The 27,460-nt window shown below is 43.1% G+C and overlaps 2 long non-coding RNA genes across 2 annotated transcripts in view; both read left to right on the top strand.

Moving 5' to 3' along the window:
• The window catches only part of LOC137557669 (uncharacterized), a 204,695-nt gene that overhangs the window by 52,075 nt on the left and 125,160 nt on the right, over positions 1-27,460 (top strand). The window lies entirely within an intron of this gene.
• LOC137557658 (uncharacterized) overlaps positions 13,515-27,460 on the top strand; it is a 35,409-nt gene continuing 21,463 nt past the window's right edge. Inside the window, exon 1 of the long non-coding RNA XR_011029606.1 lies at positions 13,515-13,663. This is a non-coding gene — a long non-coding RNA (uncharacterized lncRNA). The remainder of the gene's footprint in view (positions 13,664-27,460) is intronic.

The raw sequence follows: 27,460 nt of genomic DNA, 5'->3' as shown, positions 1-27,460 counted from the left end.
AGATATATAAAACCACTAGAGTCAAAAGTACAACCACAACTTAATTATCCCAGAAACTGATATATTTCTCAAAGTTTTATTTTTCTCATCATTTTTTTTTTTTTTTTTAGATTTGGTAGAGTAGAAATGTCTTTATTTCATCCTTGTACATCAGGAAAGGCCTGCTGTCAAAAGGCATTAATATAACTGGGGCATAAAATGGAGGCATTACTCTCAAGTGGGGTCTTTTCTTGTCTAACTTTTGCCGGCGTAATCTGCTTTTTTTCGCTCTCAAGGAACATTTATGCCGCAATGCTCCAGTTTTGCAATATAACAACTATATTTAGACAGAAGCTCCGGGATAAAATGTATAGTTTTCAGAGTGTATTGCCTGGTGGAGATTATATAGGATTGGACCTGATTAAAATGTCTGGCAGGTCCAATTTTATAGAAAGAGGATGTAGGTCCGGGTCTTAAAAGGAAATATTTATGCATGGTGGCGGTACTCCGCCCTTAATTATTTTTTTTTTTTACATGCGCTAAGAGGAAACCTTATGGAAGATTAACCGGCTCGGAACCGCAGAAATAAGAATCTACGCTGCACATGTGGCTATCCATCTCTGAAGCGGCATAGATTCAAAGCCTCCAGTTCCTGCCATCCCAAGCTGATTGCGGCCCGCTGTGGTTGCATACTCAGCTGTCATGTGACAGCCGAGCTTCCTCCAATGGGCAAGGAGGCAGTTTAATTGGCTTCTTACAAGGTGATCACTGCTAGCCAATCCCAATGATCACAGATTGAAAAAAAGGCTCCGGTCCTTAAAGCGGAACCGAAAACTGTTTAAAAAGTAAGAGTTTCACTTACCTGGGGCTTCTGCCAGCCACCTGCAGCCGACCTGTTCCCACGCAGCCACTCACCGATGTTCTGGTCCCACGCCGCGGGTCACTTTCACATCACGCAGTTCAAGTGTACTGCGCATGCGCGCCTCCTCGTTCACGCTCCCCTAGCCGGACGCGTACTGTGCAGGCACAGTAGAGATTTTCTTGTTCTGCGCCTGTGCAGGGTGCTCCTGGCTACAGGAATGCATACTAGTATGAACGTGGCCAGAGCGCAATGAGGTTGACTTAGAAGTCCATTCAATTAAAATTATACTCCGTACAATCTGTACCAAAGATATCCAATCACACACCAAACCAAGCATGCAACTAATCCAGTCATATTTCAGGGTCTGTGGCTAAAAGTATCAGCAGCAGAAGATCAGCAGGACAGCCAGGCAATGTGCTTTGTTTAAAAGGAAATAAAATAGCAGCTTCCATATCCCTCTCACTTCAGGTGTACTTTTATCATCCTAAAGCTGGCATTTGAAACCCAGTTACAATTGGTTAGGATATGGCTAAACAAGGTACTTAGGTGCTCTTATGAACGCTAGAGATGGCCCGAACCTCCGATTTTCGGTTCGCGAACCTCCCGCGAAAGTTCAGTTCGCGCAAACTTTCTTGAACCGCAATAGACTTCAATGTGGAGGCGATCTTGGAAAACTAGAAAAATGTATGCTGGCCACAAAAGTGATGGAAAAGATGTTTCAAGGGGTCTAAGGCCCCGTTCACACTTGCGTTCTGGGATGCAAACGGACCGGATACGGACCGGTTCCGATCCAGATTGGAACCGTACAGTTCCGATCCGGTCCGGATCCGGTCCGTTTGCATCAGGGATGAATACGGCTGCCATCCGGATCCGTTTGTTAAAAATGTATAAATAAACTATTAAAATTGTTGGGGTCTGGGAGGTCAGCAGAAGGTGCACCTGTACAATCAGGTCCTCCGCTGTTTAGGGCCTCACCTCCACGTCCGACATACTGCCAACAGCTCCAGCACTAAAGTCACTGCTGCTCCACTCCAGAAATGCTGGGCCCATGTGTCCCCATCCAAAATGGCCGCTAGAATACGCATAGGAAGTGGGGTAGAACGTCCGGTTTTGATAGTCAGTGTGTTCTGTGCTTTCCGTTCCCCATTGGTTTCTATTTCCGGATGGTGCAGTCAGGATCCGGTCCGGGTGCGTGGGCTGGATGATCCGGACCCAAAAAATAGAGCATGTTGGAAAAGTGTCCGGATCCGATCCGGCTCCGTTCTGTACGGAACGGACGCGTGTGAACGTCCGCATAGACTTTACATTGCTATGCGGAACGTACGTTCCGTTTGTACAGTATACGGTCCGGATCCGATCAGGCGAATTCGGACATCGAACGCTAATGTGAACCGGGCCTAACACCTGGAGGGGGGCATGGCGGAGTGGGATACATGCCAAAAATCTGGATTTGACGCAAAGCAGCGTTTTAGGGGAAGAAATCACATTGAATGCTAAATTGCAGGACTAAAGTGCTTTAAAACATCTTGCATGTGTATACATCAATCAGGGAGTGTAATTAGAGTACTGCTTCACACTGACACACCAAACTTACTGTGTAACGCACCGCAAACAGCTGTTTGTGTAGTGACGGCCGTGCTGGACTGGTGCGCACCATGGTGAGAGTGCAGGCTGTGGCAGTTTTCAAGCCCATATGGTCGCCGGGCTGTGGTAGCTCAATGATAAAACAACAGTGACTGTCCAGCTGATCAAATTTGGTCTGTCCACAATGAAGCAACGAGAAGCCACGGCCTTATTAACTTGGGTGTGCCCCCCCTTGTAAGCGTGAATGTGAGGAGGTGATTCTAGAGGAGGACAACAGAAGATTGTGTGCAGATCTGAGATTGCGATTGGGTTTGTATCTGGAAATTAGTCAGGATATGTACCGGGAAGAGAGATTGTGGAGAGCTTTGTAGATTAAGGTTAGGAGTTTGAACTGGATCCTCTGGTTAATTGGCAGCCAGTGAAGAGCTTGACAGAGAGGGTCAGCAGAGGAAGATCGATAAGAAAGATGAATGAGACGAGCAGCTGAGTTCAGTACCGACTGGAGCGGGGCAAGTTTGTTAGAAGGTAGTCCACAAAGTAGTACGTTGCAGTAGTCCAGACGAGAAATTATAAGAGCATGTTTTAACATTTTGGTTGTGTCTTGAGTGAGAAAGGGACGGATGCGAGATATATTTTTGAGTTGGAGATGGCAGGAGCTGGTTATGGAGTTAAGATGAGGAATAAAAGAGAGAGAAGAGTCGAATATTACCCCCAAGCAGGTAATGATCACGAAGGGGAATTGGCACATGTACATGCCTTTTGTTTTGTTGTCGCAGCCACAGTGCAGTCAGAAAAATTAGGCAAGCATGTACACGCACCAGAAAAATTATTATAGTGGCCGCTGCTAACAGCGGCCTTAAAAAATCAGGAGTCCGCCTGGAGTCCTGGACCCTGTTGGTGGTGGCGGAAAAGGCAGTCAAGCGGCCTGCAGGCAGAGATGCTGTGTGTGGGGACTGACTTAGTCTTTGGGCAGGCAGTCACACGGCGTGCAGGCAGAGATGCTGTGTGTGGGGACTGACTTAGTCTTCGGGCAAGCCTGACCATGCTTTGCAGACCACGTGGTCAGATGGTCCCTTGACCCAACGCTGTGTGCCAAAGATGACACCACTTGCCTTTCAACATCACGGTACAGTTTGGGTATAGCCTTTTTTGAGAAATAATCTTCCCCTGCAGTGTGTGGATTTGCTTTTGTGTGCTGCTTTCCCTCAGGTGGTCATCCCATTGCAGTTTGTGCTTTGTAATCATGTGCCTTCGTAAGGTAGTTGTCCCTACGCGGGTCTTTCCACGGCTCAATTTTCGGTGGCAGAGAGTACAGATGGCATAGCTCTCATCTGAGGCTGACACACACAAAAATTCCCACACCGCTGAGCCCTGGGGTGATGGCACTTTGGTGGTGGCGGCCGACTGAGTGTTAAGTGGGATGCCAGAATCAGAGCAGGAGGAGATAGATATGTCACGCTTCTGTACGGAAGCTGAGAAAGATAAGGTGTTCTGTGTTAAATAGTCAACTACGTCCTGACAATATTGGGGTTTGATGGCACGTGTCTTCTTCTGAACACTGTACTTTGGTCGCGGGTCGCACAAAATCACGACAGCGCGACCTCGAACAGACCTGCCAGGTTGCCTGCCTCTGCCTTTTGTTTTGTCCATATTGGGGGGATGAAGTGAAAGGTATGCACTGACTTGACTAATACAATGTGCAGTCAGTCGCACAGGTGCAGTGAACAGGTATGCACGGAGTGGTATATCACACTGCATGCGCTCACGTAGGTAGGTGGGTGCACTGAAGTGAACAACAGGTAGTAGGTATATGCAGTGATGGGTATTACAATGTGCACCTGTCACACACAGACAGGTACCAGATAGGCACAGTCACACTGCGTGCGCTCACGTAGATAGGTGGGTGCACTGAATTGAATACAACAGGTAGTAGGTATATGCAGTGATGGGTATTACATGTGCACCTGTCACACACAGACAGGCACAGTGACACTGACTGACAAGGCTGTATATAATGCAAGTGGGCCACACACACAAAAAAAATAGATCACAAGAACAAGATTAGCTCTCAAAAGAGCTGTTGAGGTGCTGCCTACAAGAGCCTAACTAAGCTTTCCCTATGAGAGTCTGCAGCAGCTATCCCTTCACTAATTACTGCAGGCACAATGAGTCCACTGCCTGACGCTGCCTGCCTTTTATAAGGGGGGGGGGGGGGGGGGCTCCAGGAGGGAGTGTAGCCTAATTGGCTACAATGTGCCTGCTGACTGTGATGTAGAGGGTCAAAGTTGACCCTCATGATGCACTATGGGGGCGAACCGAACTTCCGGAAAAGTTCCCGATTCACCGCGATCGCGAACCACCGGAAGTTCGCCGGGGACTGTTCGCTGGCGAACCGTTTGGGCCATCTCTAATGAACGCACCTACCCAGTGATCTCCACTATGGAAATGCTATGATCTGTACACACAAAAGTCACATGAGACTGGCTGCTGGACCCTGAATGCTGCAGGTAGTGTTATTCTTGAATGCCCTAATGTGGGCAGCTCATAGGATAACACACTGGTGGTTTTGGATAAAGCAGTTATTTTTGGCAGCTGGCAATTAGTGCAGAGCACCAAAGCTGGGCACTGTCATTGCACCAATGCTTTGCTGCACCCCCCCCCCCCCCCCCCCGTTATGGTAATTCAAGGATACAGCCATTGCCAGACTCAGAATTACATCTCCCTCTACAACTCGGAGGGGGAATAATATTTAACGCCACAGGGGAATTTAGTGGCAGCAGGGAGAGCTGTCATTCGGCACGCCCCACGCCCAACTGCCCCGGCGCATGAACGATATGTACTGTTTTGGAAGGCAGTAGAATACCACAACTTGCTACCCTCCCTCATAACTGTGCAGATAAAGGAGACCTAATTCTTCCTAAGTATTATAAAACTTGGGCACTATGGGCCTGATCCAACTTACTCTTTCTCCTATGTTTTTTCCTAGGTGATATATTCACATTATAACTATAATGCCTTTTAACCCCCCAACAAGCCAGAAAATGAACTAAACTGGCCGTACCTTTCCATATACTTGTTGGAACTTTTTTAATTGCAGAGTGCAAAAGTCATTCTAAACAGAAGATGAATGATTATCTGCAACTGTAGTAAGAGGTATATGGAGGGTGCCATATTTATTTCCTTTTAAGCAATACTAGTTGCCTCTGGCTAGCCTGCTGATCCTCTGCCTCTAATACTATTAGCCATAGCCCCTGAACAAGCATGCAGCATATCAGGTGTTTCTGACATTATTGTCAGATCTGACAAGATTAGCTGCATGCTTGTTCCTGGTGTTATTCAGACACTACTACAGCCAAATAGATCAGCAGGGCTGCCAGGCAACGGGTATTGTTTAAAAGGAAATACATATGGCAGCCTCCATATTCTTCTTACTACAGTTGTCCTTTGTGGCCTCTTTCACAGTGTGACATTAAAGTCGCGCGTTAGAAAATGTTTCAACGAAGACTAACGCACAGTAATAGTAAGTCTGTGCGACATTCACAGTGCACATGTTGCGTTTGTGTGTAACGTGTAGCGTTATTAGAAAGTGCTGCATGCTGTGCGTTATCCACGTTATTAACTGCGGTGGTCTGTTTGCACATGCTCAGTAATGACCTGGAAACATACTTTTCATTGCGTGTATGCGCTACTGTATGCGACTATAACGGGGCATGAAGTTGCGTTGCGACTTTTACGCAACGTTGCGTTGTAATTTGCGTTGTGCCTTTAACGTTGCATCAAAACGCAACGTCCTACTGTGAGAGAGGCCTAAATCTGTAGCTTTTATAGTACCACAATCTGGTTTCATTTATTTCTCTTCCAGATCTTTTTACCCTTTTGTTCTTTAATACTGGTTGACAGTTTTCCTGGTGTTTGAACTTATCATAGATCTGTCACATAAAAGACCTGTGATAAAGTTACAACAACTGAATGGTGTATCACATTACAAGTATTTCCAGGATGCAAACTGTTCTGAAAGGTTAGGACTCTTCTGTTACCACCAGGTGGCGATGGTGTGACAGCAATCACCCTCTCTACAGTAAGTACTGGTGACAGGCGTACGTACAAAAAGGGCGTCGGGAAAAAAGGGCGCGGGGTGTAAACGATAAGTGGCAATAACGTTTATAAAAAAAATTGTGTTGAATTTCGTTTACAATAATGTTTTACAAATTAAAAAACATTAACTAATCTGTATGAGTTCTCAAATTGTAAAAATGATAATCTTCCCTTTTTTGAAAGTGAAACTTATAATAACGTTTGTTAAAAAATGATAATATATGTATAATAATTATAATTGTATAATTTTGTGTATAACCTTCATTTATTGTTTCTTCATGTAATAAAATCTGAAAATATTGTTTGTAACAATAAAAAATAACTGTAGTAAAACAATACTAAATATTACTAACATTTTAGTACAACTAAACCTAACCCTACTCTCACACAGAACCCTCCCTGTACCTATCCCTAACCCCTAGACCCCCCCGGTGGTGCCTAACCCTAACCACCCCCCTGGTGGTCCCTAACTCTAACCTCTCCCTGGTGGTGCCTAACCCTAAGACCCCCCTGGTGGTGCCTAACCCTAAATCTCCCCTGGTGGTGCCTAACCCTAACCACCTCCCTGGTGGTGCCTAACCCTAACCACCCCCTGGTGGTGGCTAAACCTAAGACCCCCCTAGTGGTGCCTAACCTTAAATCTCCCCTGGTGGTGCCTAACCCTAACCACCCCCTGGTGGTGCCTAACTCTAACCACTCCCTGGTGGTGCCTAACCCTAAGACCCCCCTGGTGGTGCCTAACTCTAAATCTCCCCTGGTGGTGCCTAATCCTAACCACCTCCCTGGTGGTGCCTAACTAACCACCCACCTGGTGGTGCCTAACCCTAAGACCCCCCTAGTGGAGCCTAACCCTAAATCTCCCCTGGTGGTGCCTAACCCTAACCACCCCCATGGTGGTGCCTAACCTTAAGACCCCCCTGGTGGTGCCTAACCCTAAATCTCCCCTGGTGGTACCTAACCCTAAAACCCCCCTAGTGGTGCCTAACCCTAAGACCCCCTGGTGGTGCCTAACCCTAAGACTCCCCTGGTGGTGCCTAACCCTAAGACACTCCCTTAGTGATCGCTTTATTGTGTGGATAATAATGTTTTACAAATAGTGACTGTAAAAAAATATTACGATTTACTTACTGATTGCTTTATTATGTGAATAATAATGTTTTACAAACAGTAAGTCATAAAATTTTAAACAACGTTTTAGTTACATACGATAGATATGTTTAATATATTTGTAAAGGTGATTTGTCACGGGCGCAGTTATAAAACGTTAATAATCACCGGGTGTAGTTATAAAGCGTTAATAATCTCCGGTGCCCTTTTTCCTGTTCGGCGCCCATTAAACGATATTTATTATGGGAGTGAATGGCGGCACCCTTTTTGTCCGCTAGCTGCCGGCGCCCTATTTCCTGCTCCCGGTGACAGTACCTGCAGTCTGGAGAGGCACATGCTAGGCAGAGGCTAAGGCTGGGAGCACTCTGCAAAATCACATGCATTTTCCCACATGCAAAATCGCTTTGCAGTTGAAAACTAATGTTAGCCAGTGAGATGGTTCACAATTTAATGGGATTTTCCTCTACAGGAAAAAAAATTACATTTTTTAAATGCAGACTCGCATAGTGTGTGAAAAAATTACAGGAAAAAAATGCTTGTTCTTATTGGACTTCCTGCTTGTATGCGAATGTAATTCAAAATGTATCCAGCAGTGGGCCAATTAGATTATCTTCCATCTGAATTTGATTGGCCCAATTCAAAGCTACATACACTATGCATTACGTTTGCATGCAAACCAGATTAAAGTGGACCCAAATTAAAAATACAAGATTTCAAAAATGAAATCTATTTTCTAAATTATAATAATAAATAGCAGCCTTTTTTCAGCTGCATGATGACAAATATAAAATATTTTAAATTTATTGGAGGAACCCCTCCCTTCCTTTCATATTGCCGAGATTTTTCCGGCAAACTGGTGGAGTAGATGATGTCTGGCAATGGAGGAATTGCTAATGGCTGCCCCCAGTATAATCCTAGTTATGAAAAGAGAAGGGTGAAAAGCATGCACTGAAATGATCATAGGTTTGAAGGAGTGTTTATTTATCTTTGTATGTGTCAGAGTAGTGCAACTCAATATTTTTAATTAAAAAAATCTTTGGTTTGGGTCCGCTTTAACATATCATTGACCATTCACCATACCTTCTTGAGCTACACCCTGCACTTTTTTATACCAATCCCCTGCACTCAAAAGCTGTTTTTTTCCAGGTAAGAGTTTTATGGCTGCAATTCCTTAAAAAAATGAGGGTTACGCTATAGCCCCACTATGTTCCGACTGAAGAGAAACTTTCATTTGTATACCTAAATGAAAAAAACAAACGGTACAAACTTTCATTTTTAGTATGCCAAATAATCTAAAAAAGGGAACACTCTACTGTTCTTTGCCACAAGTCTTTTTTGTAAACTTAACCTCTTAGTTACTGACAGTACAACACCTCCCACTACCTAGCCCTTGGCAATCATATATTTCATCTTCTATTAGAAACACTGAGGAATGGCTGTAATTAGGAGTTTATATAGAGAGAGAATAGTATTTATTAGGTTTAGTAATACATTTTTTTATAAGGATTTTTTTATTTTTGCAAATGTATATGTCATATTTGTTTGGAGCGCCATCTGATGGTAGGGCTGGGCATATTTATAAATCAGTAGCTCAGAAGCCTGTTAAATAACGGGCCAAAAAAATTTTGTCTCAGTAAAAATCATTGATATATGCTCCTTTTAAATTTGAAGCTAGCAAAACTTTTCAAAAATTGAGACAAGGTAAACAAGGAAATGGAAAAATTGTATAATGCTAATGAAAAAAAAAAAATCTTATAACTAATTACATTAACTGGCAAATGGTCGGTCATAACTGGGTTTAAAAAGCTCCATTTGGATAGAGACTTTGGACCACATGAAATTCACTTTTTTCCTGAGTTGTCTCCTAGAAGATAATTTTTTTTATCTTCGACTTAAAATAACGTTTTAGCGCTTTGCAATGGAAAAAGTACCAAAAGGTAGGTGAAAAAGTTGAGTCACGTTATTTTGAGTATTTGTTTGCTTGCTGGTGGTTTAAAAGGCATTTTATTTATAAGTCGTGAAAATATCACCTGGGAGAAAACTCAGGTGAAAAAGCGAATTGCATATGGCCCTTTGTCTCTCAGAGAAATGCTGGACCCCGGTGGTCCTGTATCAGTCATGGTTCGGTTCTGATCGAGTTCTATAACACACCTGAAGAAGAAACTTAAAGTTTTGAAAGCTTGTAAAGAAATTGTGCACAGTTTGTCATTGGTTGTTATGTTTTTGAAAATGCCAGTCAAATTTTACTGCCACTTTGCGAACCTCAATATGACTCGTGTCATGACATTTATTTGCTACAGCAGCAATGCAAGAATGTTTTTATTTGCCAAATCTGCTGGCCCTACCAACAGGTGGAAATGCCACCACATTTGAAATTCTCCTTTGAAATAGTTTGTATTTTTGTACTAAACAATAATAAAAAAAAGATATATTGAAAAAAGATGTGCATACTATTTAAGAGAACCATAAAGTAGCAAACACAATGGAAATAGCTGTGCAGAAAAGAAGAATGCTGCTTTGTGGTATACAGAATATCATTTAGAAAAGCATATTTTCTTGGACCTCCTGACCTCATGGGCCTGTATGCAGTTCCAGCATAAGCATCCCTGCAGTTACACCATAGGCTATTGCTTCCCTATTTGCTTCCCTCTGAAATAAAACTATATTGAGGGACAGTGAAAGATGCGAGTTGTTCATTGAATTGCAGAAAGTGCTGTGTAACAAACATGTCTATTTAAATAGATTTTTTAAAAAGCAATCATAATATTATTCTAAGGTTCTATTAACACATATGCAGATAATGCATGGACATTCGTAGAAGTTACATGTTACAGTATTGTAGTATTAAACAAATTAAAAGCAGATTGAAAACAACAACATAGCTCATACTGTATCTCCAAATCCAGTGTTGTCTGAAAGTAGATCATTTATCCACATTTTCCTAATAATAACACATGACTCAACTAACAAACAAACTCCTGAAATGTAGCCTGTTTGTAAGCAGGGGACCGCCTGTACACCTAGTGTTTTCAGACACCTAATGTTTAACTAGATCTACGCATAATGAACTAAAATACTTATCCCCTTTTGCTGATCTATGATTTATTATTTTATAAAACTCAAAATTTGTTAAACTGAATAAACACTACCAAGCCCAAGTACCCCCTTGATTTCCTCAAAAGTAACCCCTGGAGATGCAAATAACTTCTCCTAACATTCAAATGTTATGTACCGGTAAATGTTATGCAGCTTGAATTTGGGCCAATAAAAAATTACCAAGAAGTTATTCTGATTGGTCCAATTGCAAGCTGCATATAATTTACATGAAATCTGAATACAGGAAGAAATGATTTGCATATTGATTATCCCTAGTACAGATATCACATGCTGAGAACATGGGCATTACATCACCGTAGATCTCTTGGTACTGTTGAATAATGAGAATAAACATACTGCGCAGAATATGGGATTGCTTGCAGTGTATACATCATAAAATCTTAAATGTAAATGATTAAGATCTATAACTGAATACCCAAGCAGCTTGGGGTGACCCAAAACCACTAGGAAAGTATAGGGGACTAAAAGACACCGAAAAGCCTTCCTACGAAAAAGCCAACGCTCAGTGTAGTTTGCCCTCTTAAAACAGAAGGTATTTGCAATAATTCAGCTCTGAGTGATTAACTGTGTTTACCCACAATGCATCTCTACTGAATACGCAAATCATCTCTTTATGCCCCTGAAGCCAGGCTTACATCCAGAACTGCTGGTGTATAGAAAGCCTATAGCTTATACAATCTACAGAGTGAGCTTTGTTGAGTGAATGGCCTTTTGCCACCAGTTCAGAGGACAGGCGGGTGGCCATGACTGAACAGGACAGAGGCAGGCTCGTTGGCCTTAGGAGTGTGACAATGCTACCTGCAGATACTTATTCTTTAAAGGAAGCCCCTTTTTGTACCGTAGCGCTACTTACCGTAATAATAAAGAAGCGAGTAATCTGCATAGCAATTAATCAACCTGCCCTTTTTCTCTTCGCTATTAATAGAAAAATATTTTTGTGTATTCTTGGATTTAAAATGCTGTCTGTAAGATATTCCTGTAAAACCATGCATAAAACAACACTAGTAAAATGCAATCTACATTTTCAATAGGTGCAACAAAGCACACAATGTGTTTTCCTGTTTAAAAAAAAATAAAAAAATCCACAATCAGCCATAATTTAGCCCCCTTTGTGTGGCTGCCCTCTGGCTGGTGTTGCATGGATGGGCTGCAGCCAGATTTGACTATGCAGGATGCTATCATCAAGCTCATTTTAAGACGTAGTCGTTACATTATTTAATTTGTGTGATTAAATTGCAGTCTGGGGAGCAGAAGGCACGGCGTTGCGCGGTTAAGGTGCAAAAGAAATTCAGCGATCAATCAGTCAGGCAGAAATGTGACAATTCTCATTTGCATAAACATGTAGCCACGGAAACGAGATACACAAAGGTAAAAGCGAGAGGAAAAAAAAAGAGACCTATTTTACATGATGTGCATAGAATATTTGACAGTTAAGTCTGCGAGCATCATTGGTGTGGGTAGGATTGGTACAGCTTGTTGCCATGGTTATGCTTCTCCCTACTGGCAGTGCGAAATTGGCAGGGATGGATGTGATGAGGTTCCGCCCCTGTATTGCAACATTTGCAGATTTTTTTTTTTTCCTCCCCACTGAGCCTTTTTTTTTTTAATCCTTCCCTTTCATAATGACAAATGCTTTTTATACGATATATATATTCTGCAAATGCTGATCTATTATGATTCATGTGTATTGTGTATATATTAAATGCACACTCTAGATTGTAATCTCGGTGTGCAGGTAAATGAAAACAAAATGACACAGAACATTCCCTGCTTTGTCCCTGTTTGTGAGGGTGTGTGCAAATGACATTAGTAGCTGTACATTCATAGGCTGTAATCACAAGAGTACATTTACCCATAGTAATTAGATGGAGAGGAAATTATCTGGCTGCTGAACGATCCCTCTTATCCTCGAATGATGCTTAGGATAAAGGTAGGCACAGGCGGTGACCCGCTATGCCATGTTTATCTCTGCACTGGCACGGAGGAGTAACAGATTATTATGCATTTATATAGCGCTGACATTTTCCACAGCACAATACAGAGTACACGGAACTATTAATGTCGCTAAACTGTCCTTTAGAGGGGCTGACAATCTAATGTCTGCCATATTAAATCTGTCCCATGGTCCAGTGGCAGTATGTTTATGGGATATGGGAAGAAATCAGAGAGTCCGAAAGGAAACCCACTAAACACATGGAAAACATATCAACTCCATACAGGTAGGTTGTGACTTATGCTGGATACACACGGTTCGTTCCGCGCTCGATTCCCGTCGATTCTTTTATTTCCGACATGTCCGATTCGCGGTTCGATGGATCGTTAGGTCGATTTGCCATACTTTACATGGCAATCGACCTAAAAATCATCGAAATGCGCTCGGAAATGTTCGGGAATAATCGATTCGTCGGGAATCGAGCGGCGCATTCGATGCGGGAACGAACCGTGTGTATTTAGCATTAGATTTAAACCTCAGACTCTATTGCTGTAAGGAAAATGTCACTTATAGTGGACCTGAACTCTTGCACAGGAAGTAAAGGTAAACATAGAGAAATGCACCCTGTATGTATTTAGAGAGTTTAGCCTGTCTAATTCCCCCTCATCTGTGACTAATCACAAGTTGTAATGTGATCTCTTCTCTGCCATGGCAGAGCGGCTAATTTGTAAACACAGGATGTTAAAAATATGTCTGCTTCTATGAAAGCACAATGCAGATTTATTGCATGATTTGTGTCAGCTGTAACAAAGAAATGTTTTTCTTTAAAGGTTATTATGCTGTTGTGTATCTTTTAGTGGAGAGAGGAAGTTCTGAATTCAGGTACGCTTTAAGCCCCAAGCCATTTGATGTCCATAAAGGAACAAGCTAGTCTACAGAATTGTCCATTCTCAGCTACTGTATGCATAATTACAACATTCAAAAGTGTAAGTCTCCAGAGCAGATCACAGCTAATTTAACATATACCAGTTTGTGATTGTCTCTAATTTTTCAAATTTTTTTCTAAAAAATTGCAACATTGCATGGTTTCTTAAAATTCTATACATATACTAGTCAGATAGCCCGCCCGTTTAATAACGGGTGTTAAGGAAGTATTGCATGCCGTCCACATCCCCTGTGCACCCAGCACGCACATGACTGCGACATATATATATATATATATATATATATATATATATATATATATATATACTGTATATATATATACTGTATATGCATTTTGCTATATTCATTTTATGTATAATGGCTCATTTTGTACTATATGTAGACAATTACCTCAGCGCAAAGGCAGTCACTTACATGGGCGCTATCAGCCCGTGATAGATGTTATAGTGCACTTAGGAGCAGACGTGCGCTGACACTGAAGATAATCTTGCTGTAATCCCGATTATCCCGCGACAAGCCTGCTACTGCAATAGCGGCAAGGCTCCGCTCAGAACAATGCTGCGGCCAGCCTCCAGATTCTCGTGGCTCTCCGGTCAGGTGATCACCCGGCTTCCTGTTCTGCTGGCGGTGCGCTCCAGCGTGGTTACGTTCTGTAATCTCAAGCCAGTGACAGCGACTGTCACTGACTTGAGATTACAGAATGTAACCACGCTGGAGTGCACCGCTGGTGGAACAGGACGATTTCCTGGCAGATTTACTGTCAGATCGATTATTTCCAACATGTCCGATCTATTTCAAATCGATTTCCGATCTATTTCTGACTGGTTTCTATTCACTTCTATTGGAAATTCGATTGGAAAACTATCGGAAATTGACCAGAGTTCAGATCGGACATATTAGAATTAATCGATCTGGCAGTAAATCTGCCAGAAAATCTCATAGTGTGTACCTAGCATTAGAGATGACCACCAGTAAATGTTTGTATTCAGTAATATGCCACCCACCAGGACTTTTAAACTCCTTATGTCCAGTGCAGGCTGGTATTACCTGGGACAGCTGAGCCAAGCTAAGCTCCACCCCTAAACAGTACTATCATTCATTCACTTACATTCTGCTGTTCTGATGTTGTGCTATTTTTGCCTCAAGCAACTGGCAAGTACATGTATCTGGCATCCAGCAAACCTCGCCTGTGCCGGATATTAGGGACTTTGCTGTAGATCAATGAACTAATGGGAGAATTCACATTAATATGGCAGCGTAGAGTAGAGAGTTGGTGAGGGGTTTTCAAGCAAGGTTTATACAAGATCGTTCTTCCTAGGCATGAACCCTTTGTCCTTAATGTCACACAAGAATGACTTACTAGGTGGGAGTGGCATTCCACCCTTATTTTGCAGAAGACCCCTAAGGCCAAGAATCACATGGGTTGGTGTTGGAGGCCCACAATTACAGACTTAGCCATCCTATACTACATGAGCCAGCAGCACGTGGGATGAGGTTTTAAGAAGGCTTGTGGAGGAAGCACACTGTCATCATTTCTTTAGCTTTAAAAAAAGATGGCTAGGAAAATTCAAGCTAGAAATTTGCTAATCCTCCCAGCAAGCTAGGCCCTTGAGAATGATGGAGCCATGTGCAAATATTGGATTGTTGTCTGACCTAGCTGAAAAACCTTGGGAGACAAATTCATTAATCTAATGTGTATAGCGCTAGAATAAATGTAAGTGTTCCCAGACAAGCATGCTTGTAGTCTGCTGATGACATGCATCTCTGTACCCTCTTTCCCTGAAAATAAGCCCAACCTGAAAGTAAGGCCTAGCTGGAATTTCGAGCATGCTTGAAAAATAAGCCCTACCCCAAAAATAAGCCCTACCGGAAGTTAAAGAGGAGGAAGAGGCAGGCAGAAAGTGGCCAGCAATCGGGCACCGTCATCCCAGCCCACAGCAAGGTTATCAGCTGTGATATCTGCCAATCAGTACATTGCACAGGAGGAAGAGGCGGTCAGCAAGCATGGAAACTGTAGTGCAGTGCCGATTGTGCACCAGTCTTATCACCCCAGCTGTGTGCAATCCCTGCCCTGCCCTGTCATCCCAACAGGGCAGGTGTCTGATCAGTAGAGTAGCATACATTCAAATCCAGGGACAGCACACTACAAAGGAAAAAGAAATGTTCTGCTGAGAGACACTTCCTGATAGAAATATAAGGCATTTGCTAAAAATAAGCCCTAGCTAGCACATCTTTTGGAGCAAAAATTAATATAAGACAATGTCTTATTTTCGGGGAAACACGGTAGTACATCTGAAGGCTTTTAATTGCAGTGCATGAACTGAAGCTAGCCAACTTGTGTTATTAGTTGATTTCGCAGCAGTTATGGTACTATGCTTTGCATCAGTACACTAAATCTTCAAAAATACAGCATGTCCTGCCATGCAACAGTATTTTCCCTTATACTGTTCACAGTGAGAATGTATTCGAAACTGTGTGTGTGTGTGGTGATTCTAGTGGTGATATTAGTAGGACCACTAAGATCTACAAAGACCACAGACCACCTTTCCCAAGATAGGTTTATGAAGAGCATCCCAGTTGCCATAGCTGTCATTCTGAGTGAATTCTGCAAGCTCACTGTGAATACAGAGCCCATTCTGCTGCGCAGGCATCCATGCTATTCTCATAGTAAGGCTTAGGGCAGGGGTGTCCAAACTTTTTAGGCCAAGGGCCATATCGCCATTCTTGAGAGTACTAGGGGGCCAGACTAGCAAAATAAAACACAACTAGCCGACCCGCGGCGTAGCATACGCCGCATAAGAGGGCAGGAAGGGGGTATTGGGCACAGCGGCGAGGAGGGGGGTTGGCCCCCCCCTCAACTGGGTCCCCCATGTGTGCTCTACCTCCAGCTTAAGCTCAGCAGGACCCCCCCTCACCTGGGTCCCCCATGTGTGCTCTACCTCCAGCTTAAGCTCAGCAGGAACCCCCCCCCCCTCACCTGGGTCCCCCATGTGCGCTCTCGCTTCTGCTTAAGCACAGTAGCAGCCGCCACTATTAGTAAGAGGCAGCGGGCGGGAATGACTCACTTCTTCCGTGTTTCATTGTGCGTTCCACATTCGTCACTTCCTGCAATGCCGCACACACTGTATTGGTGTAATTTGCCTTTTTAAAACAGGTTACCCACAATGCACTGCTCCTAAATATTACCCCTTTTCCCCCTTGGTAAGCCAAGCAAGCATCCAGAGCCGCTGGTATATAGCAAACATATAGCTTTAAATTTTACATAGCCATATCAAACCCTTATGTGACAGCACGTTTCAGACTTTTGGTTCTCATCTGTACATGGCAAGGACTGATATAGCTGCATGAGATAGGGCTTGGACCAGTACAACAGAGTAACCAAGTAGCTCAGGGTGACCCAAACCACTCGGAATGTATAGAGGGATAAAAGGGACCAAAAAGACCTCCTACTAAAAAAAGCAAAGCTTGGTGTAATTTGCCTTCCTAAAACAGAAGGAAATATGCAATAATGCCGCTATAAGTGAACATTTGTGGTTACCCACAATGCACTGCTACTAAATATGCAAATAATTTCTTTTTACCCTTAGTAAGTCATGCAAGCATCCAGAACCACTGGTGTATAGCAAGCCTATAGCTTTAAATTTTACACAGCCATATCAAACCCACATGTGACAGCCTGTTTGGGACTTTTGGTCCTCATCTGTACATGGCAAGGATTGATATGGCTGTATGAGATAGGGCTTGGACCAGTACAACAGAGTAACCAAGCAGCTCAGGGTGACCCAAACCACTTGGAATGTATAGATGGATAAAAGAGACCAAAAAGACCTACTAAAAAAAATCAAAGCTTGGTGTAATTTGCCTTCTTAAAAAAGAACATCTGCAATAATTCAGCTATAAGTGAACATTTGTGATTAGCCACAATACACCGCTACTAAATATGCAAATTATTCCTTTTCACCTTTAGTAAGTCAAGCAAGCCTACAGCTTTAAGTTTTACACAGTCATACCAAACCCACATGTGACAGCCTATTTCAGACATTTGGTCCTCATCAGTACATAGCAGGGATTGATACGGCTGTATGAGATAGGGCTTAGACCAAGCAGCTCAGGGTGACCCAAACTACTAAGAATGTACAGGAGGATAAAAGAGACCAAAAAGCCCTCCTACTAAAAAAAGCAAAGCTTGGTGTAATTTTCCTTCTTAAAACAGAAGCAAATCTGCAATAATTCAGCTATAAATGAACATTTGTGGTTACCCACAATGCACTGCTACTGAATATGCAAATTATCCCTCTTTGCCCTTGGTTTGATTTGACACTACTTCTTCTTCTTGCTTGGACCAGCCCCTTCTTCTTGCTTGGTCCGGCCCTGGGGGCAGGGCGCTACTTCTTCTTCTTCTTGCTTGAAGGTTGAGGCACTTACTCTATTATATATATAGATGTTTGCTGATTGCCAGTACACTACGTACACTATAACTGTGACCTTTTGTAAAATGAAACGTTTCCATGGGAAATAACCCATATACCGTGTGCAGTTAGCACAGCGGCAGCTGCTAAACAGTGGCTGTTACTGCTGCTGGCACACTGTCAGCTGCTAATCAGTGGCTGTTACTGCTGCTGGCATAGTGGCAGCTGCTAATCAGTGGCTGTTACTGCTGCTGGCACAGTGGCAGCTGCTAATCAGTGGCTGCCACTGCTACAGTAGTAGCTGATAACCTACAGGTGAACAAAGGGGGAGACAGAGAAGCAAAACAAGGTGGCCCCTGCATGTGGTCCGCAGCTACAGCCTGAGGGCCACAGGGAATTAACAACTCTAGAGAGCTTTGGGAGACCCCAGAAAAGGCTTGGCAGGCCACATTTGGCCCCCGGGACAGACTGTAGACATACCTGGCTTAGGATGAGGTCTAGGTCCGCTACCGAACTGTTTCCTGGAGCACACAGCAGCAGACCAATGGATATGTAGAACCAATGGATAGGTTTCCTATGGACCCATCTGTTTGCACCTTATATGGGAATATATGCTGAGATATTGCAAGGGGCATTACTAGCCTGCATGTTAATTAATGGATGCATTGCCATATCTGAGGATTATTATTATTATTATTTAGTATTTATATAGCGCCGACATATTATGCAGCGCTGTACAGTGTATATATATATATATATATATATATATATATATATATATATATATATATATATATATAGTCATTAACTGTCCCTCAAAGGAGCTCACAATCTAATCCCTACCATTGCCATATGTCTATATTATGTAGTGAAAGTACTGTAAGGCATGTTTCTATTCTACACTCAATGTGAGCATCTCCCGCAGGCCATTGGAGTGAGTACAGCACATTGGATACACTAACGCTCCAGCTGGCCTGGTTGAGACCCGACTGCTATTGACACAATCAAGTTTCGAACATTGCTCCAAATGCTTTGGATTAGAACCTTACATATGTGGACTGTGGCAGGAGGTGTTTCCTCACCCATGTCACTACCTCTGGCTGCTGCGCTCCAGCATTGCATTCCAGCTCTCCGACACTTCCTCCTTCACAGATGGAAAGAGAAAGTATTGGAGAGCTGGAATGCAACATAATGCATGGTGGCCAGGGGCGTCAACAAGGAGAGTTAACACCCCTGCCACGGTCCACATATGGCAAAAATTCAGGTTCTCATCCGAAGCATTCAGAACGACGTTACGAATTTCAACGAGTCAACGCTAGACCCAACCCTAACTGTTTAAAAATCAAAGAGTGTCAGTACAGGCAGACCCCTACTTACAAGCGGCTCAACAACATCCCTGAACGCACTCTGTCTGTAAGCAGGGGGCTGCCTATAAAAAGCTGGCCATACACATGTAGACTTCCTCCCAAAGTTCCATAAGTATCAATTCCACTCTGATTGGCTGATTGGAATCAATTCAGAAAATAATTAATTCCTTTCACACACAGCACATCAATCCCAGCTGGTCATTTATTGAAAATCAATCAAACTGTAGCATTGCACTGTTCAATGCCATGCAACCTGGGCTGGAATACTGAAAAGGCCACAAAGGCTTGGGCCTTGGCTGCAGTCTGAAGGGGCAGCTGGACATGAAAGAGAAGGATACAAATTGAAGAAGGAGGCTACAAATGGAGAACAATGCATGCAAGAGCGGCACTGTTGCTCAAGACAGCTGTACATGAAAGAGAGGGACTGCTGTACATGGATAGTTCACATGGAATGGGGAGGCTGTACATGGAATAGGGGGTGCTGCTGCACAAAGAAGGGGAGGAACAAAGAAGTTGGCCCAGGAGCACTAAAAGTATAAATCCGGCCTGCATGCAACGCTAGAATTTCTGTCCTATCTGATCAATACATTTAGTCTATTTCGAAGTGATTGAATCTGCCAAGAAGTAGAAATGAAAATCACCATGTGTATGGGATAGGTACAGAAAGGAGACAAAGTGCTATTTATATTGAATTAATCTGTAAATCATATCGTCTGTTCATTGGCAGAAACTTGCACTCAGTAGTTACAGAAAAGAAGGAAGAGATCGGCAATAAAACTTGTTAAATTCTTCCCCTGCATATAAGTTCCTTTTCTTTTTTTTTTTCTAAAACTCAGCTGGAATTTCACTTGAAGATCAGCTCCGTTCAATCTAAAATGTACTGCAGGTTACAGTAATTGACTCCACTGGTAACTGAGCAGGATCATTGGGTTGCCCTTGTGTTTTATTCCTTTGAGTAGACTTAGCTTCTCCTTGGAAAAGCGAGATAAGGTATAAAAATGGAAATATTCCAGGCAAGAATGAAATATACTTATGCAGCAATGAGCTAAAACGATTTTCTATCATTTGTGCATTAATCCTTGTTTTTTTCTGAAGCACTTAAATCCCATACCATTACAATCAAGATAAAAACAAATCAGATGGAGGATTTCTGACATTTTATTTTTATGATAATCCCTCTTCCATATTGCTGTCGTTTTACCAGCAATAATTCCTACATGAAACCTGACAATGAAAGAAAAGTAATGCGCAGTCAACAACACGGGGCGAAAGTGGAGCTGGACCAAAAGGAAATTTATAGGGGACATCTTAAATTAGTGGCAAATCATTGTGGTGACTTAGAGAGGCTGTCTGGCGCTCAGCCATATATGTATTAGATGAGAAGGTTTCATTATTGAGAAAAAAAGATATTTCCTGTTAGCGGTTTCCAAGGAACATTGTTCAATTTGGGTTCTTTTAACGAACGGCCATTTTAATTTCCTTGTGACATATAAATGTGATACGTATAATTCATGGCTGTTAAATGCAGGATTTAGAGTCTTGTTGATTCAGACGGTTAATGCACCTATAAATTGATTCGAAAGGCCAAAACAACCCACCTGTCATGTCTATTTGGGGGCTTTTATGACTTTTCTTTGCAGTTTTTTTTTATTATATTGTGCCCCTATCTGTTTTCTTGTTTTTTTCGATGTTACGGAAATGCATTAAAGGATACCCAAGTCATAAATAAAGAGTGTGCTTTTACTTACCTGGGGCTTCTTCCAGCCCTCGTAGTCTTGTAGATCCTCCTGGTCCTCTTTGTTGATCTGCTGTGAAGCCCAATAAAGTACTGCACATATGCTGGCCCAAAGGTGCACCTCCTTGATTACTCTCCTGTGACTCAGAGCATTCTGGGCATGTGCAGTTCATTAAAGTGTACTTGACATGATACACTGGGGCTTATTTATATTTACCTGGGGATTCCTCCAGCCCCATGAGGACCATGACCTCCCTCTTTGGCCCCTGTGTTCTAGCACAATGACTCCTGGTAATCTGGTCAGTTGCCGCCAGTCCGGCCGCACTCCCATCCCTGCAGAAGAGCGTGGCCAGCCAGATTACCGGAGAACGGGGGGGGGGGGCTGAAAAGGATGTCGAGTGAGGCGATGGGCCTCATGGGGGCTAGAGGAAGCCCCAGGTAAGTATAAATAAACGCTATGCGAACATCTCAGGTTCACTTTAAGACTCATAACCATGTCGACACAATCAAGGAGGCGTGCTGCAGGCCAAGCACATCCACAGTAGTGCGCAGCTTAGCCAAGACTTTACTGCCCGCACAGCGGATCAACATAGTGTGAAATTTGCTATTTATTAAGCGTCCAAATTTCACACAATAGCGCCTATGGTTGGCGCCCAAGTTTCTTATGATAGCGGGCGCCCACATTTTCTGCTTTAGTGTTGACACCATGGAAATCTCTAAAGGCACACACACATCTGCAGTTTTGGTCATCCAAAATGAATGTTTCCCATGTTTATAGTTGCCCCCCCCCCCCCCCACCTCCCATGTTCATAGACTAATTATTGGTGATTAAACATACTACAAAAATATACCCAATCACTTCAGTCATTTCCCACAGCAGCTTGCTCCTGCTCATCTCCTCCCCTGTCCATAGGGCAGAACAGGCTGCTTAGCAGACAACTGTGCAGTAAATTTTTATTGGCATCGGTCAACCAAAGCAACCAGAAAGGATTCATTTGATACACTGAAATGTTCATTGTGCTTAAAGTGTACCTGAGGCAAACCTTGGGTCAAGAAGAAGTAAGCCTCTGGATCCAGACCCTTGTTGCCTCTCATGGACCCCTGAAAGAAACCAACAAGAGCTTGTCAGATTTCAGATCTGGGCCACGCTTCTCCTCATGCTTGAGTGGCTCTCTGCTATTGTGTACCCTGGATCTTTTAGAGTGTTCGGGGGAGGTGGTAGGGGCGAGGATCCAGAGGCTTGCCTCATCTTAGGTAAGTATCTGTTGTTTGACCCGAGGGCCGCCTTGGGTTCATTTTAAAGGTGCATACACTCACACATAATTTAATTCATAGGGATCAGGACTCGATAACTTCGGGTCCTACAGTTCTTTTTAAATGTTTGTATTTTACTACAATAAATTATGAATAAACTTTGAAGCGGTGCAGAGTTCTACAAATCAAAACTGTTCAAAAGTATCTTCAAAGTTGTAGGATGTGTTTTGAATATAGAGCATGTCTGTTAGGAATTTCATATTGTACATTTCTCATGCCTATCCAGTAATTACTGACTTTTGAATGACAGAGAGAAGTTATTGCTGCTATACACAGGAAGTAGAATATTTGGCTCAGAGTCTGTAGTAAGTAATGCAGCAGATTTCAATATTGAATTGTGTGTGTCACTGAATCATGGGCTCAGTATAGTGTAGTGTAGTGTGTGTGTACGTGTGTGTGTACGTGTGTGTGTGTGTGTGTGTGTGTGTGTGTGTGTGTGTGTGTGTGTACGTGTGTGTGTGTGTGTGTGTACGTGTGTGTGTGTGTGTGTGTGACTCAGGAAAAAATGGTGCAGGAGCCCTTACCAAAAAAGGGTGCCACCATAGGCTACACAATGTTGCAATTTGCCTCGGCACCCACCATTCTATTGGACGCCTCTGAGCGGCAAAATTTACCTTCTTTGCTGCAAATCGGGGTAGGTTAAGGTTGGAGGGCTGGTTAAGTGTTATGCGGGAGGGATGTTATGCGGGAGGGGGGAATTAACTGTTAGGCATCAGCAGATGGAGGTCTTAGGGTTAGGCACTGGTAGAAGGAGGTCTAATGCTGGGTACACACGATGCAATTTCCCGTCTGATCTATAGGTAATTCGACAGGAAGTCGCATTGTATGTGCATAACGGGATTAATTTTCCTGTGATAACTTTGGAAAATCGAATCCTGCTATTGAACGGGAGCAAATCGGACATGATGGAAATAATCAAATGATTCCCGTTGATCGGACAGGAAATAGCATCATGTGTACGCAGCATAAGGCATCGGTATAGAGAGGACTCTGTGTGAGAGTAGGATTAGGTTAAGGAATAGTAAAAATCAGTAAAAAAGATAACAGTTGCATTACAATGGTCATATGACTTGCTAAATGATTAGATTCCATTAGTTGGCATTTGATGACATATCTGACCAGATGAACAAAACGTCTCTGCTTATGATTTTCACCTTATCTATTTCTGTTGGTAAACTATTTGTCACTTCTTTTATTCATAGGAAGTGAGCAGGTACTCAAAATAACCGTTCACCAAGTGTTGATGTTATTTTTCTCACCTTATTTTTAGTACATCACTAGCTAGGTGCTAGAAAACAGATAACACAGTGTGCCCATAGCAGGAAGAGAATAATGTTATTAGAATAGGTTAGTGCATGCCAGGACAGTCACACACTGCCAGTAATATGTTTAATCATACTTGTCAAGCTGTTTCCCCTTCCCATTCCAACAAGTGGCAGAAGACATGCATACATTTAGAATTGACGCTAATGAGTTTGCCAAATAAGTACTTTATTAATTGGACCATAAGAATCACCTTTTCGCCCCCAAGATATATATACTTTTCCTGGTTTTTGACCTCTAAACCTGGGTGCGTCTTATCGTCCGGAGAGTCTTATAGTCTGAAACATACGGTAATAATAGCCAATACTATTTATATCAGTAATTTTATATCCTCTGTAATAAAACCCCTGTGTCCCTGCGTCACGCTGTCCCTGTGTAGCTGGGTCCGTGCTTTATGCTACTGCGCATGTGCGCAGCACGGACCCAGCCTCACAGAGACAGGAGGACAGGGCCAGGGAGCTGGGCGGGCGTGTGAGCGGGCGGCCGCAGCAGGTGCGTGTGCGTGTGTGTGTCGGGTGCGTGTGTGCGTCGGGTGTGCGTGCGTGTCGGGTGCGCGCACGTGTGGTGGTGGTGGCGAGAAACACAGACCCTAGAGCCAGTTTTTAAATGGGTTTGGGTCTGCTAGTTAATGATATTATACTATTAACATAATGCTCACATTGAACTAATCCCTAACTAGTCTCCTAATCCCTTCTCCCACACTAACCTTCCTACACCCACTACACTTAAAGAGACTCTGAAGTCTCGTAAAAATCATGTTTTTAATAAAAATGTGTTTAACATCTTTGCCCTACCTAAACCGCCGATGTACACTAACTAAATCCCCCCAAACTCCCCGGGGGGCAATCCGGGCAGCGCTTCCGTGAGAGGCAGAGCTATGAGCCGCAGCTCTGCCTCTCAGCGCATCTGTCAGCCTGGATCGCCGCCTCTCCCCAGCCCCTCTCAGTCTTCCTTCACTGAGAGGGGCAGGGAGAGGCGGAGATCCGCTGCTGATAGATGGGCATGGAGGCAGAGCTGCGGCTCATAGCTCTGCCTCCAACAGCAGCAAAATCCACGACCAAGAAAGTCGTGGATTTTGCGGGGGAGAAGGAGGGGGGAGTTAGGGGGGATTTAGATAGATTTCAGCAGCGGGGATGTGGCGGTTTAGGTAGGGCAAAGATGTTAAACACATTTTTTAATTAAAAACATGATTTTTAGGAAACTTTAGTGTCTCTTTAACACTAACCATCCTATGACTTGCTGATGTAGCACTGTAAAGTTGGATTATTAGCCATTTAACCAACATGCTGTCCATTAGGGCCTTTTTCCACTACAAGCAAATTGGATGCAGAAAAACTGACTCCAATGAATGTCTATGGGCCTGTTTCCACTAAACGCGATTTTTATTATGCAGATTTTCCCATAGGCATTCATTGGAGTCTGCATCCATTCTGCATCCAATCTGCGTGTAGTGGAAACAGGCCCTTATCAAGATCATATAAAGAAAAACAGAACAGTCACCCAGGTGACCCAACAGTTTTCTGCATTTCAATGAAAGAAGATTCTAATTGGCTGTGCTGTCCAACTACTTCAGCATTTGCTCAAGGTTTGTTTACACTTGACTTACTATTGCAAATAACCCAATGATTTATTTAATAGTCTAGCACAATAATATTAATAATAAAGCTGAAATACATAGCTTAGTAGCCTTACATTTTTTAATGTTCTTACAGCGCCAGTCTTTTTTATTACACAGTATTTATATAATGTCATATGGCTTGTCCTGTTGATACAAGCGAGAAGAGCAGCAGCACACTGATGAGGCAACCATTGTGAACTTCCTGTAAGCAGGCTCAAAAATGACTAAAGTCAGAGGCTCAGCATGACAGACATGCAACCTGCATTGTTTATGAGGGAATGAAGATGGCAGCCTCTTTATTACTCTCATTCCAGGTTCCCTTTGAGGCCCTGTGGTTGGAGCTGTTGCTTTGCCTGGAATACATAATTCTGCTGTTCATACTTCAAGGGACAGGGAACAGACTGAATCTGTCTGAAAAGAGTGCAGTCTATAACCATGTCAGTCTGTGGTACAATAATTGGCCAGTGTCTTGGCTCCTGACCAGGTATCTTTAAGTTATGTATTTGACGTAAGCTACAACCATGTTGTGTCTGGTGTTGGACTTTAAATTGCATTTAATTGTGTTGTTAACTGACAGCTGAAGTGAGAGGATTATGGAGGCTGCCATATCAATTTCCTTTTAAACAATACCAGTTGCCTGGCTGTTTTGTTGATACTCTGCCTCCAATACTTTTAGTCATAGACACTGAACAAACATGCAGATCAGATGTTTGACCTAAGTTTGACTCCATATGCCGCATGCTTGTTTCAGGTGTGTGATTCAGACACTACAGATCAGCAGGATGACAGGCAACTGGTATTGTTTAAATGTAAATAAATATGGCAGCCTCCATATCCCTCTCACTTCAATTGTCCTTTAATAAAATACATAACTGGATTATATTGTGATTCTTCAATATTTACCTGAAGCATATTAAAGCTGTATAAGATTATCATATATATGTATTCCTAAACCTCATACTTTTTGGCTAGAGATGAATGAGTTGTTTGGCCTAGATCTACATGCCAGCGCTGTGGTTCAGCTGTGATGCACAAAATGCATTCCCACAATTCCATGGGAATGTCATCCCACCACTTGGCTATAATTAGACAAACATATTTTTAGAGCGACAGGACAGGGGATGTGTTAACATCCTAAGATTGGGACAATTAGAATTAATGGATTTCTTGAGGTGTTTCCTGTGTGTTTGACAGCCATAAAATGTTTCTGTGTATCTAAACTGATGTTGTCAGCTATGCCACCGAGATTGTTATTGCTCCTGACACATTTGAATCTTCTGTCTCTTCAATCATAACACCCCATCTAATGATGGAGAGATGTGTGTGAGGACCTGGGCTGACTGGGAGAGGGCTAGGAGGGAAAGGAGAGAGGCCACTACTAATGTGCCTGTTGCCATTGATCTGAATGCTGGTGGGGATGGTGGAAAAGGACAAGACTATGACCGCTTTGTCCTTCAGACTAACTTATCATTACAACAAGGCTTGTTGTATATATCGGTATTCACACCGGATGGATTTGGACTCTGATGACCCTACAGCAATTTACAATCCCTCCTCTGTAGAAGCCGAGGAAAATATACGAGCTATAGCTCTGCAGTGTATATGGGATGAGGATAGTCTCCATTTTTTAGAGCTGGCATTTCAGGAAAGCCAAAATGCACTGTCATTGCTGGCACACAATTGGATTGAGTATTTCAAGAGAGGCATCTGACCCAGTTATCAGAGCTTCCTCCAGCTACATCTATCTCAGATGCTGTGATGCTGTGTTCAGCCGCTAAGCATTCCTAGAGGCAGGAGCACCCTTGCCAAAACACAGCAGTAACTAATCTGACATCATCTATCTGTATTCTAGAAATGTATTGTGTGCCTAGTTCCTATAGAGCTGTTGTCTCTTCACAGAGAGCATTATTATTAATAGACAGTTCCAGGGGCGTTTCTAGGGTCCTTGGAGATCAGTGGCACCTGTGGGCACCAGGAGGGGAGGTACATGCGGCGCGCCGCGGCAAAAAAATGGGCGTGGCCATGCGGTGAGTGGGCGTGGCCATGGGTGGGGCCAAATGTACATGAACTTA

Source organism: Hyperolius riggenbachi, chromosome 1, assembly GCF_040937935.1.
Source record: "Hyperolius riggenbachi isolate aHypRig1 chromosome 1, aHypRig1.pri, whole genome shotgun sequence".
In the NCBI taxonomy this organism is placed as follows: domain Eukaryota; kingdom Metazoa; phylum Chordata; class Amphibia; order Anura; family Hyperoliidae; genus Hyperolius; species Hyperolius riggenbachi.
This window is presented reverse-complemented; position numbering and strand designations above follow the sequence as displayed.